The sequence below is a fragment of the Phacochoerus africanus genome, chromosome 6 (genome assembly GCF_016906955.1).
Source record: "Phacochoerus africanus isolate WHEZ1 chromosome 6, ROS_Pafr_v1, whole genome shotgun sequence".
Classification (NCBI taxonomy): Eukaryota; Metazoa; Chordata; class Mammalia; order Artiodactyla; family Suidae; genus Phacochoerus; species Phacochoerus africanus.
In genome coordinates this window covers 7,824,494-7,838,709 of record NC_062549.1, presented here as the reverse complement: position 1 = coordinate 7,838,709, position 14,216 = coordinate 7,824,494, and the positions used below count along the sequence as shown (strand labels likewise).

General features: G+C 52.2%; 1 protein-coding gene across 1 annotated transcript in view; it reads right to left on the bottom strand.

Annotated features, from left to right (window-relative positions):
- The window catches only part of ST3GAL1 (ST3 beta-galactoside alpha-2,3-sialyltransferase 1), a 91,166-nt gene extending 86,848 nt beyond the window's left edge, over positions 1-4,318 (bottom strand). Inside the window, exon 1 of the mRNA XM_047783208.1 lies at positions 4,184-4,318. The gene's annotated coding sequence lies outside the window, so the exon portion shown is untranslated. The remainder of the gene's footprint in view (positions 1-4,183) is intronic.
- Positions 4,319-14,216: the final 9,898 nt, after the last annotated feature.

The following is a 14,216-nucleotide window of genomic DNA, read 5'->3' as shown; positions in this document are numbered from 1 at the left end:
TCCCTAGGACAGAGCTGGAGGCAAAGGCAAATGGGCAGGGGGTGCTGGCTTCACAAAGAAAGGCTCTAGTGGCCCCAAGGAGACACCCACACAGCTTTTTTTTTTTTTTTTGCTTTTTAGGGCCAAACCCGCGGCACATGGGAGTTCCCTGGCTGGGAGGCGATTCAGAGCTATAGTTGCTGGCCTACACCACAGCCACCGCAACTCGGGATCCGAGCCACATCTGTGACCTACACCACAGCCGGATACTTAACCCACTGAGCAAGGCCAGGGATCGAACCTGCAACCTCATGGTTCCTAGTAGGATTCATTTCCGCTGCACCACAACCGGAACTCCTTTTTTTTTTTTTTTAATGATTTTTATCTTTTCTATTTTAGTTGGTTTACAGTGTTCTGTCAATTTTCTACTGTACAGCAAAGTGACCCAGTCACACACATGTATGTACATATATACACATTCCATTCTTTGTCTCACATTATCCTCCATCCTGCTCCATCACAAGTGACTAGATATCGTTCCCAGGGCTATACAGCAGGATCTCATTGCTGATCCATCCCAAAGGCAATAGTTTGCATCTATTAAGCATAGAACACAGGCTCTTGCAGGGGCCCCAGGCTGGGCTCCTGGCACCAAATGAGAGCAGGAGCATACCCAGACCCTCCGCTCTGCAAGGAGGAGGTGCCGGACATCCCATAAGGTTCCAGAATGGAACTAAGGGCAGGCAAGCCTTATTCTAGAATAATTCTTTGTGACAGGGCCAGCTCTCCCAGTGGCCTGTGTGGGGTGCGTGCAGATCCACACGGTGGACCCACTGGGAAGCAATGTAAGGACAAGATGACTGGCGGATTTTATTTTTCACTCTCTTGGCTGCTTTTTGTGGTGTGGGAGGGGACCTGGGAGAGGGTTAAGGTTTAGATCCTACAAAGCAAAGCCTTGTCCAAATATAATTCCTTTGAGTCAGCAACAGACTCAGGCAAGGTTAACTGACCAGAAGACTGAGAGAGGCCCTTTCCTGGAGTTCCTGCTGTGGCAAAACAGGACTGAGGCATCTTGGGAGCACTGGGATACAAGTTCGATCCCCAGCCTGGCACCGTGGGTTAAGGATCCGGCGTTGCCACCGCTTCGGCTTGGGTTGAGACTGAGGCTTAGATCTGATCCCATATGCCCCAAGGTGTCCAAAATAGAAAAAAAAAAAAAAAAAAAAAAAAAGAGAAAGAGAGAGAGGTCCTTTCCTAGGGGACTTCAGACAGCTTGCCTCCAGGTGAGATTCCTGGGGCTGTTCGTGGAGAGAGGAGACAGAGCACCACCGGCACAAAGCCCCACCCCCCCACCCCCCGAGGCTCCAGGACCTTCGGGGACTCTCACTGCCAGGCCCACTGATCACTGATGAGGGACCCTGCCCCCCAGAGCTGGGGCACCAAAGGCTCCTGATGGCAAGTTCTGGGTGGCTCTTGACTTCAGGAGGGGAGTTAGTGGGCTTCCAAGTGGAAACAGACCTGAGGGCAGCAAGAGGCTGCTTTGCTACAAGAAGCTTCCCCCTGCTGAGAAGAGCTTCCAGCAGAATCTGGAACCCCCCAAGAAATCCCTCTCCCTTCACTTCTGGCAACACTTCCTGGTTTTCTGAGCCCAGCGCTGGAGGGGGGTGCTGCCCCGCCAAGGACTGAAGCGAAGGCTCTGCTCAGGCCCTCCCTCCCAACCATAGACCCGGATGGCCAGTGCAATGTGGGCCCAGCCAAACACAGGCACAGCAAGCTCCCTGGCTCGGGGGAGCGTTCAAAAGTGGCGGAAGGGGCCCCCTACTTATTCTGTCATATATTCAGCAAAATAAAACTTTGGTAGGAGGAAATCCCTTTCCCTACACTTGAAGTCAAGGCACAGGCACACATACATACCATGTATTATAGTGTGTGAACGAGTGTATGTATTTACACACACATTCACACAATTACATTAATGTTTACTTTGTAAGGCAATAGTAATGACCCCATCTTACAAATACGGAAACTGAGACTTGGAGATTAAGTCTGGAAGCCAAAGTCAGAGAGAGATGATGAGAGACTAGAAGGGCCCACACTCGAGCCCAGATCCGGGCATGTTATGGTGAACGCGGGTCTGTCTTTGCAGCTACCTGCAGGATTTCAGATAAAGGCCAGGCCATGGCTTTTGGGGGTAGGAACCAGAGGTGCAAAAAGATTCAGGGAGCGTGCGGAAACCCAGTCACCCTACCACCTCCGTCCCTGGGCAGCCTCGGAGCCAAGCGGCAGTTTCCAGAGCCGCCAGTAGGGGGCAGTGCACCTTGCCTTTTCAGAACTTCCCGACTGCTCTCCCGCAGCAGGGGGAAAGAAAACCTGGCGGCTCCGCCCGCAGCTTCTAGGAACAGCATAGCTTTGTGCCTCGCACATAGTAGGTGCACCAGGCACATGCAGAAGCCCAAGGTGCTTGACTGGGTAGATGAATTCGAATTCATAGTAAACGTGGAGAAATATAGGGAAGGGACATGGGGCCCCTGCCAGCGCCTTCCCTTAAAGAGGCCTTTTCACAAGGCCTGCGTACCTACTGTGTGCCGGGCTAAATCTCATTCCTCGGCCTACCTTATTTTCCCCCTGGCGAGTACCGGCCCTCCCAACACACACAAACACACACACAGCCGCAGAGCGGGGGTGGGTACTCACTGTCTCCCTAAGGAATCACCTCGGCACAAATCCGAGTGGAGTGGGACCCGCGAGGAGGATGAGCTCGAGGAGGCAACACGTCCCCCGAGGGGGGCCATGAGGAAGCCTAGGCGGATGCCTGATGCAGCCACGCAGCGAGGAGGTCACTGCCCTCAGGGTCAAGTCTGTCTCCTTCTACAGGGCATGCAGAGCCCCAGAGACGGAGTGACCCGCCCAGCCCCCATCGGTATTCGCACACTTCTGAGCGCGCACGTGTCCGCTCTCCCAGCGCCCCCACCAGACCCCGCGCGTGGTAGGCGCTGGTTGGGACCCTCGAGTTAGAGGGAGGAAACACTCAGATCTCCAGTGGACGAGCAGAGCCAGGACGATCCCAATACCTTTCCCAGGAGACCTGGCCGAGGGATAAGGCGATGGCGCCCTGGGGCATAACTGTGCCCAGTTGGGGCGCAACTGTGCCCAGTTGGGGCGCAGCCTCAATCCCCATCTCAAGTTCCGCCGTGCTTGCTCCCGCAAGGTCAAGCTCAAACACTCACGCCTGGCGAAACCAGGAGCTGAAAGTTGCGCCACTGTCCTGATTCCAAATCAGGCTCTATCCCATCCGGGCGCTCTGCCCTGTGGCACTGCTCCCGGACCCTCCGCTCGCCCCAGGAGCGGCCCCTGCCCCGCGCAGGTCACACACCCGAGACGCAGACAAGTTGCGAACTTTTGTGAGATTATTTCGCGGCAACGGCGGCGCCTAACGGGACTGGGGCGGACTCAGAGTTTCGAGTTGCCACCAACACCACCCCCGCCACCCTCCATTTCGCCCACCCCTCCGCTGCCCACCACGCCACGTCCAGCTGTCCCAACCTCTCCACAGTATCCGGAGTAACGTGGGCCGGTGGTGTCCCCAGGGACTAGAGCCACCTCCCCGATCTGCGCCTGCTCGCAGCGGATTTGGAAGCTCGATCGGATACCATCCCGCGGCCGCTCGACCGGATCACTGGGCGGCCTCTGCGCGCCCCCGCAGTCCTGGGTTCCGCTCTAAAGGGCGGGAGCCCCGCCGCCCCGTGGGGGTCTCATCCCACTGCGGCGCCACTGGCCACTCCACCTTTCCGCCGATCCGGGAGACGCCAGCCCGGCGCCGAGTGCAATGTCACTGGGGCCACCCCGGGCACCGCTGCCCCAGACCCGGTGTAGGCTCCCCGTTGGGCTCCCAGCAGCTCTTCTGGAAATGGCTGAAGACCCCTAAGTCCGACCGTCCTCCCCGACCTCCTCCCTCTTCTAAAGACCCCGGCGGCGCCTCCGCTAAGGAAGGGGTCTCCTTACGTGTGCCCGACTCCCTCCGGGCGCCTGGGGTTTTTAATCCACTTCCACCCTCCTGTCACACCCTGCGGGATCCTTCCCCACCACTTGAGTCCCGGCTCCGGACAATCACCCCTGCGCTGGGAGAGCACACACGCAACTGCCGGAGCCCCAACTCCGGAGGACGCAGCCCCCCGTGCACCCCCGGCTCCGCGCGCTCACTCACCGCCCGCCGTGGGAGCCACGCGGAAGTTTCTGGGGCTTTGAAGGGAAGAGGGGCTGAGGGGGAGAACAAGCGGGGGGTGTCCCGAACACGCACCCCTTCCCCAGCTCACATCGCCCCTTCCTTCTCTCTCTTCCTCCTCGTCCTCCTTTTCCTCCTCCCTCTGGTCTTTGTCTTTGCAAAGTGTCGAAACTGTCTGGCACCGAAGCTCCGCCGGCGGAGGCTGGAGCCGGGAAAGCCGGGAGGCGGGGTGAGGATGGGAGCGGTCTCGGGAACACCTTCCCCCGGGTGTAACGGGAGGGGGAGGCGGGCCGGCCGAGGAGGGGCGGCGCGGGGCCGCGAGCCGGGCCGCGCCGGAGCCGGGCGGGCGCCTCTGCTGCGCGCGGCCCGCCCCTTCCTCCGCCCAGCGCCCGCCCCTCGCGGCCCCGCGCCGCCCTCGCCCCCGCCCCCGCCCCGGCCCGGCTCCCAGCCGGACTCGGCTCGTTTTTCCGCTCGCTGGGGGCTGCCTGCGAGCGGAATCTAGAGCTCCGAGCCACGTGGACCCACGCCGGCTCGGCGGAGGCCCGGCCGGGGAGACGCTGGAGGCGGCGCGGGGTCCGGATCGCCGCCCCGAGAGGGGCTCTGCGGAGATGGTTTGGCGACCCTTCGTGCCGAAGCCGCCGCCTTCAAGCTGGCAAGGCTAGGGAAGAGTGGCCTGGGGGCCGGGGGCCCGGGGGATCAGCCCCGCGGAGGAGGTGAAGGGCGCCCTCTGAGAGGACGTGGCAGAGCTCCGAAGAGCCCGAGCCGGGTGCACGGTAGCGAGAACGGGCCGATCCCCCTGCTGGCGGCTGGGCAAAGCCCCCGACTTCTCTAAGGACACGGGACTCGGCGGTGGGCTTTAGGAAGAGGGAGGGGAGGAGCGCTCAGAGAGGCTGAGCGGCCCCGGAGGCCCGGCCGCTACCCGGACCCGCCTGCCTGCCGCGGTTTTTTCCTTCCTTCCAGATGCGGAGGCTGCAACGTGATCCAGAGCAGGACAAGCTGTAGGCATCATCGGGGGGCCGGGGCTTTGGGCGCCCGGCCCCCTTTCTCGAGGTCAAGTCTGTGGAGTTTTTGCCCTTCCTCCTTAATGGGGAAGTGGGGGCAGTAGGGATATCTTACTCAATGACAGAATGCCAGTCCTAGAGGCTAAGTTCTGTACACAGGATTCAAGAGGCATTAACAAAAAATCTGGTTTTACAGCTCTTACCGCCTTATTGGGACTTCCCTCTTTCACAACTTTTCTGAGGAGTGCTACGAGGAAAGAGGCACAGCTCGGCCTAGGGGTCATGTAATACTTTCAGCCACGCTTGTCCCAGTGGGCGAGGTCAGCCTTATGCAATGGAAGGGGACAGAGCTCCTTGGCCAGTCATCAGAGGGATGTGTAGTATGTGCTTTCAACTAGGACCAGCTGGACCAGACTTCTTGATTCACAGTCTGCACGGCCACTCCCCACATGTGTGATTGTAGGCTAGTTTCTGAATCCCTTACTAGCTCTGGGCCTCGGCTTCTTCGTCTGTGAAAATGGGCTTAATCCTCTCCGTCCCACAAGGTTGCTGTCATGATTAAGTGACCTCACATATGTCCAGCCCTAAAGCCTGTACTTAGTATATAGCAACTGCTCATTAAAAGTGAGTTGGACTGGAACGTCCCTTCATGGCTTAGTGGTTAACGCACCTGACTAGGAACCATGAGAATGCAGGTTCTGTCCCTGGCCTTGCTCAGTGGGTTAAGGATCTGGTGTAGCTGTGGTGTAGGTTGCAGATGCGGCTCAGATCCCGTGTTGCTGTGGTTGTGGCTGTGGCTAGCAGCTGAGGCTCCGATTCAACCCCTAGCCTGGGAAACTCCATATGCCGTGGGTGCAACCCTAGAGAGACCAAAAAAAAAAAAAAAAAAGGTGAGTTGTGCCAATAATGGACTTCTCCAATACCAGGTCCCTGCCCACAGCTGGGGGAAGCCTGACCTGGAGCGTAGGGTGGCGGTATTGGAGATTACTGGGACTTGAGGGAGAAAAGGAGAGGTATTCAGAGAAGGAAAAGTGACAGTGATTAAAAGGGGCAGGGGAGAAAGAAAATTCACCATGAGAAGGGAAGGAAAGGAGGCATCCAGCTGTGCGAAGAGCAAGAGCAGCGGCGGGGGTGGAGGGGGGCAAAACTTAAAGCACATGGACCTGCAAGAATTCTTCCAGGAGCCCTGCCAACCTGCCCTGAAGTCCTACTGCCTGGCTGAGCTTCTGCCCTCAGTGAGAAAGGTTTTTGGTGTTTCATGACCCATTCTGAGACCTCTTGTCTGATGTCATTGGTTTTCCATTCGAATCTAGAGGCGGGTGGAGGTGAGCCTTCCTCACCTTCTGGCTGCCTGGAAGCATCTTGTGGGCTTTGCTCCTCTGGGGTGTGAGTCAGGGTGTCCGCTGCCCTTGGCATTCCCTCAAATGCTTTCGTGTTCAGGACGAGGAGGGCAGCGAGGCTTCCTAGGAGCATCAACTACTACGATTGTCTCCGCAACAATCGCATCTCCCAGCCAAGGGGACCTTCTGGACTTGAACTTCTCAGACTCAGCACCAGGGGGGATGGCTTGGCCATCATCCCGCTGCCAGTCGTCATCTGAGGTACAAGAGTGGTCACCTTGCCGTCCTCAGGGACAACTGCCTGCAGCGTCCTGTTGATTTTCATGATGACGTAATTGGTAGCGTTTGCCTTCTGATTCGCTTCAGCTGGCTGTGGACAGAGAGTGCGTTGTGTTCTGCTCCCTACTGACTGCAGCGCGCATCTCCCGCCAGTTACATGCTAGATGCTCAATAAAGAGATCCTGGATGGATGAATAAAGACTTGTTGTTTATTACAAGGATCAAATGATATCGAATACGGAAAAGCACTTTGCAGAATAGAAAACGCTACAGTCCTGACGACGGTTCTATCCTAGTAGGAGAGAGGATCAGGTTGGGCAAGCAAATGGCCCCAGATCATCCAGCTATTCTGCGTTGCAGCCAAGAATCAAAGTCGGCTCTCAGTTTCAGCCCTGGGTTCTTGGCAGTTCCCCTAGATGACTCTGCAGTGAGATGGAAATTTTTATTAAGTGACTCTGGTGAAACATGCATTAATTATCACCTTATCGATGGAGAAAGAGGTACATCAGACACATCTTTTTCCACTCTCGGGTGGTTAACCTTCTTTTCACAATATATTCCTTAGCAGGTAGCAGAGAGAGCCTCTCTCCCTCTCCCTGTTTTTCTAGAGTTGTGCCCTTTTATGAAAGCACTTCTGATGCCCTGGCCTGTTTCCAGGAGCCCAGATCTGTGGCTGTGTGTCAGAGGTGAGTGTGGAAGAATATTCCTCCTCCTGACCCTGACCCTGACTGTGTCTCCCAACATGGCCTGGAGAGAGCAACTGGCAGCAGTCATGGCTGGCATGTCTGCACAATGAGTTCCCCCAGGAGCCCTGACATTGATTTAATGCTCGCTGTCACCCCGCCCCACCCCCACCGTGTTTTCAGAGCAGCAGCAAAGCTCTCAGCAATCATGGTTAAGGAAATTGATTTCATCCTTTCCCCATCCCCTTTCTTGGCACATCAGAGTGGAAAGATCCTAACAGGTTCCGATGCCATCTGAGTGATTGTGCAGGAAAGAGCTGCCTTGCTTGTCAAAGGGAAGCTCAGAGCTGCTGGGGACTTGCTTTGTTTGGGGTGGCATTTTACTTCAAGTTTTTGGGGCTGTGAGGACCTGGCCCAATTTGCCTTAGGTAAAAGAAGTGATATAGGAGTTCCCGTTGTGGCTCAGTGGGTTAAGGACCCATGTTGTCTCCCTAAGGATGCAGATTCAATCCCTCGCCTCGGTTATGGATCTGGTGTTGCTCCGCACAGCAGCATAAGTTGCAGATGTGGTTTGGATCCAGTGTTGCCCTGATTCGACCTCTAGCCCAAGAACTGCTAGATGCTGCCGATGCTACCCGAAGGAAAAACAAAGAAAAAGGAAGTTGTGTAGGGAGGGACAGACTGACCCTGAAACTGGTTATCCTGGCTCTCTGGCTCCCTCCTCTCCCCACCCATAGGCTTTCTCTGTTAAGCCCTGAAGTCAGTCCTAAAAGTTGTCTGCGTATTTGTGGCCCCAGCCCCTCCACATCGCAGCAACTGTCAGCATCATCCTATCAGCTTGAATTCCCTCTGTTCATCCAGCCTGGGTTTCAGGTTTTCTGGGCGAGGAATCCAATTGGCAGCCCTCACCCTGCTATAGGTCAGCAACCCAGCGGTGAACTGGCTCCCCAGGTAGCATGTACCCACCTGCAGGGCAAAAATGTGGAAGGAGAGCTGTACTGGAGATTTTGCATCTCGAGGAATGTAGGATCCATGACCCTTAATTCCGCTTCCAACCCTGAAAAATCCCAAGGCATTCCAGTCCGCAGAAACACGATACGCTACTCACACATATTAGATCCAACAGCTAAGGCAGCCGATTAATCTTGTCCAATCATGACTACCCTAATCTCTTTGCCAGAATTTGGCTCAGGGAATAAATAGAATTAATCTCCATTTGGATCAACAAAATAGAAATATACTTGGAACTTATAGGAAAGAAGTTCTTAAAAGTGAGGCCTCTCTTTATTTCTAACTGGCCATGAAAACAAAAGTATTTTTAACTGGGTTTCTCTGGAAGATATCTAGTGCCCCAAAGGGAAGCCGAATTGAAGCTAAGTAGATCCAGATAAATCAACTATAATTAAAAAATCTTAAAAAAAATAAATCCAGAGCCCAGATCACACCATACCTGAAGCCTACATTCTAGCCTTTCTTTTGTATGAGTCAATATGATTATTTTGTTTCAGCCACTTTAGGTCATGGTTCTGTTACTTGCAGCCAGACTCTTGATAACCTATACACAACCACAGCCAGAGTTATTTTCCTGAAGTCCCCCTTCAGGAAAGTTGTTCTCCCAAGTCATTCTCAAGCTGAAAACCCTTAAAATTTCAGAGGCTCCCATTGCCTAGAGAAGGAAATCCAAACTTCTATTAAGGTCCTGCTGGGTGTGATTCCAGTGTACCTTTCTCACGGATTTCTTTCCCCTCGTCCTCTTTATGAACCTGGCATAGCAGACATGACTCAGCCCAGAAGCTCTGGTTAAATTACAGGTTGTTGTGTCCTTGAACTCAGCATAGCAGTCCGTGTGGCCGGGCTGCTGAAGATTCCCTAACATCCAGGAAGGGGCTCTTCGACCCCCAAGGAATGCAAAGATCCAGAGGTCTGACGCACGCAGGGCCGGGGACAAGGGAACTCTTCTACTTAGCAGCATATGCAATGAACAGGCAGAGCCACTCTCTGTCCTAGGCTGTGTAACCCATAGAGGACCATGGCTCCTAAACGCCCTTGTCATGTGGTCCAGCCTTCCTGGATGTGTTCATTTCCTAGGGCTGCCAAAACAAATGACCACAAACAGGATGGCCAAAAATAGCCGAAGTTTCTTTTCTCACGGTTCAGGAGGCCAGAAGTCTGAAATCAAGGTGTCAGCAGGATAGGTTCCTTTTGGAAACTGTCTCCTGCCTCTTTCCCAGCTTCTGGTGGCTTCTGGCAATCCTTGGCCTTGGCTTCTAGAGGCATCCTTTTGCTCTCTGCCTCTGTCTTCACCTGACACCATGTGTGTGTGTGTGTGTGTGTGTGTGTGTGTGTGTGTGTGTGTGTGTGGGAGTGTGTGTGTTTTCTCCTCTTAGAACACCAAGATTTAGGGGCCCCTCCCTGATCCAGTTTAATCTCATCTTAATTTATGTAACTACTAACAGTACAAAGATAAGACATGTTGAGAAGATCACATTCTGAGGTTCCCCGGGGGAGCATGAATTTGGAGGGGACACAATTCAATCCACTAGATACCAGGGACACTTGAGGTCCCTGCTCACCCCTCTAAAGCCTTCTCCAGGGCTCCAGCTGACTTCCAGCCTCAGAAATCCTTTTGGCCACTGTCCTATCTAGTGTCCTCCAGGAGGACACGCCGCTCCTTTTCTTATGTAAATGGATTGAACCAGTTTCAAAGAATCCCAACTTACAACTGTCCCTTTGGCTAAAGTCTTTGAGGCAAGGAGACATCCAAGGCCTGGCTCGAAATGGGGAAAATGGGGACATATAGGGGACGAAAATCACAAATTTACTTATTTAGTTATTTATTGCTGGAAAGAACTTTTAATGATGTAAAAAGTGTAGAAAATTGTGTAATAAAATATATGCAAATATCAGAGAATTCATAGTGGATATAGCCTTGTCAATGACTCTTTTCTGATATTCCTTTAAATCGGAATATGATAGAGAGTAATCCAAAGTTAAAACACTTAGAAAAATTATTTATTAGTGTGGCTCACCTTATCCAGGGGAGAGATGTTTGACAGGTATAATTCTTTTCAGTAGTATCCTTATTTATATTGACATGATTTGAAAATGAAATATTATGCAGAGTTCCCATTGTGGCTCAGTGGTAACAAAACCCACTAGTATCCATAAGGATCCAGGTTCAATCCCTGGCCTCCCTCAGTGGGTTAAGGATCGGTGTTGCCATGAGCTGTGGTGCAGGTGGCAGACGAGGCTTGGATCTGGCATTGCTGTGGCTGTGGTGTAGGCTTGCAGCTGTAGCTTAGATTCGACCCCTAGCCTGGAAACTTCCATATGCCCAGGGTGCCACCCCCCAAAAAATTGTATGTGTGTGTATACATATATATATATATATTACATAATTCAGCTCTCAAATTACTACAGGCTATGCCTTTATTGCTAGTGTGTATGTGAACTCACGGTTTTCATTGTTGCTGCCTCTAAGATAATAAGAGAAATCCTATCTTAGGCATGAATCACTTATATCTATTTTTCCATGAAAGACCCTGAAAAGTAAACTTTACAATGACAATCTAAATAGAGATGCTGACACACATATATTTAAATAGGGTGCCCTGCTATGCCTCTCATACCAGACCTTCTGCAAAACCCACCTGGAGGCTCTGCATATGGCCTACTGGGGCCCTAGAGGGCTCTCTCTTCAACACAAATTTATCAAGCACCTATAATGTGTCAGATACTGTGCTAAGTGCTGGGGACGAGGAGGTGGCCGTGACACAGTTCTTGTCCTCCGGGAGCCCACCCTTTGCAGGGGACAGGTGATGGTCGGTTATTTCACCATATTTGGACTGTGCAGTGACAGGCTGACAGGTGGGGGTAGTGAGGTCACTTATAGCTTGTTGGTTTTGCAACCTCAGGAGCTTTTGGTGTGAAATCTGAAACCAGTCCCATACATGGAGGGCAAGGCGAAACCAAAGAAAGAGGCACCCTTGGGAGTTCCTATCGTGGCTCAGCAGTAAGGAACCCGACTAGGATCCATGAGGACACGAGTTCCATCCCTGGCCTCACTCAGTGGGTTAAGGATCGGGCATTGTCTTGAGCTGCGGTGTAGGTTGCAGGGTTTGCAGGATTCAATCCCCTGGCCTGGGAACTTCCATATGCCGTAGTAGGTGTGGCCCTAAAAGGACAAAAAAAAAAAGAAATAAAAAAAAAGAGGCACCACTTGGGACCGGCAGGTGCAAGTTTAGTAAGCAAGGACGTATACTCACGAAGCTTGTTTTGGGCAGCAGACAAGTAGATCTCGGCATCCACCCGCCAGACTCAAGAGTTGATGGAGAGGCCTTAAAGGGGTTTGGTGACGCACGCATCCAGATGGCCTCACATGCTCTCTCAAGACTGTGTCCTTGAAAACAGCCGCAGTTGTGGAACATTGGACAGAACGTACCTTCCAAGGGTGGGGGAGGGGACAGGGGTCTCTGACTGCCTGGTTCCAGCTCACGGGTCAATGTCCCCTCGACGAGCGCCTTCAACACTTTATTTCTGGTGACTGGCTTTGGAAAGCCACACGGCCTCGGGCAGGTGAGTTTTCAGGACTGGAGTGCAGGATCGGGGTGTCTCCAGATTCACAGGGGGTGGTGGAGACCAGGTGTGGATGAGGTCACTTGGGGACAAGGTGGATAATAAAAAGAAGGACAAGGACGGAACCCTGAAGACACAGTGGTTGTCGGTAAATGATTATGGGATGAGTAACTCAGTCAGGTGCGGGCCTCTGGGTAGGTAACCTCCAGGTGGGCAGGTCTTCAGTCTGGCCCCAGGCAGGAGAAGAACAGCTGTTAGCTAAGCCTCCACTTGCCTCCTGGAGTCAAACAAGGAACCTGGGGATCTGCTCCTTGGTCTTCAGTGCACCCAAGGGTGACTCCGGGAGGCTTGTTCCAAACTTGCTCTTCCAGGTTCCATTCCCACAGGTGTGGAATTCAGCAGACCGAGGTAGGGGCCAGGAATCCGCCTTTTAAAATAACTTCCATCAGGATGTTGATAACGGTGGAGGCACTACCTGAGGTGGGGCAGGAGATATACAGGAAATCTCTGCAAATTCCTCTCAATTTTACTGTGCACCTAAAACTTCTCTAGAAAATAAGAGCTTATTATTTTGGCTGCAAAATAGCTTAGGCAAAGCCATTTGGGGAGAATTCATACCATTTTGATATTAAGCCTTCCAAACCATCTTCATGGTATTTCTGTATATTAATTTGGATCTTCTCTAACTGTTGTCAATAAGATTGATCATTTTTCTCCATCAAAGCTTTACACATCTTTGGAGTTCCTGTTGTGGTACAGCGGAAACGAATCCGACTAGGAATGATGAGGTTTTGGGTTCGATCCCTGGCCTCGCTCAGTGGGTTAAGGATCCGGTGTTGCTGTGAGCTGGGGTGTAGGTCGCAGATGCGGCTTGGATCTGGCGTTGCTGTGGCTGTGGGGTAGGCTGGTGGGAATCTCCTAGCCTGGGAATCTCCACATGCCACCGAAGCGGCCCTAAAAAGTGAGGAAAAAAAAAAAACAACTTTACATATCTTTTGTTAGGTCTATCCTAGGTACTTTACAGTATTTCTTCAAGTTACAGGTTTTATAAATTTTGTCTTCTATTATTGCCGATGTACTGAAATGTAGTTATTTTTGTCTCCCCACCTTACTAGCTGCCATATTAAACTCTTACCATTAAAAAACAAAGATAAGACAAAATAACTAAAATAACTTCCATCTGTAATATGGCTGCAGGGCAGGAGTGGACACTACAGTCCTCAGCCAGTCAGCCGTAGATCCCGGTGGGGCCATGGACAGAGTCTTTTTGGTAAGACGTCCTGGTTCCAATCCTGGCTCTGCTACTTTGTAGCCACTTGACTTCCAAGAGTTTCCTTCTTCTGACATTGGTTTTCTCATCCACACAATTGGGAGACTGAGTTAAAGCAAAATTCTCCCATTGTGCTGTACTGGACCTGCAGGTTTCCATGCTGGATCTCCCTTTGGCTTTGATCCATTTCACGAATATTTGCCATAGGCTGGGCCCTGGGCTGGATACTGAAGATAGGACAGAACCAGTGACTGATTATCACTATGAACGGTACCTGCAAAGAGAAGCAGGAGGGAGTTCCTGCTGTGGCTCAGTGGAAATGAATCCCTCGCATCGCCATGAGGAGGCGGGTTCGATCCCCAGCCTTGCTCGGTGGGTTAAGGATCCAGCATTGCTATGAGCTGTGGTGTAGGTCGCAGATGCCGTTCTAATTCAGTCCCTAGCCTGGGAACTTTAAATGCACGTGGCCTTAAAATGCAAAAAAAAATAAAAATAAAAATAAAAATTAAAAAAAGAAAGAAAGAAAGAAAAAAGAAAAGCAAGAGAGGGAAGTGACACGGAAGGTATGTGTGTGCTTCTCACTGGGTTATCCTCAGGACAAACTTCCCTGGATTGAAACCACCAGTTTGGATGATCTCGCACGGTCCTTGCAGCAAGAAACCTTCTGTTTTATGATGTTTTTCAATGATTTCATTTCTGAGTAAAGTCAAAACAGGCAAAATGCTAGCGCCAGCTTAGAAGGCTGTCTAAGACCCCAAGGTTAACACCTCCATTCTTGAAAAGAGAGTGTGGGCTCTTTAGGGATCGAAAATGTTCTCTATCACGGTTTTATGATATTTAAAAACCAGCACCTTAGTCTGGGAAAGT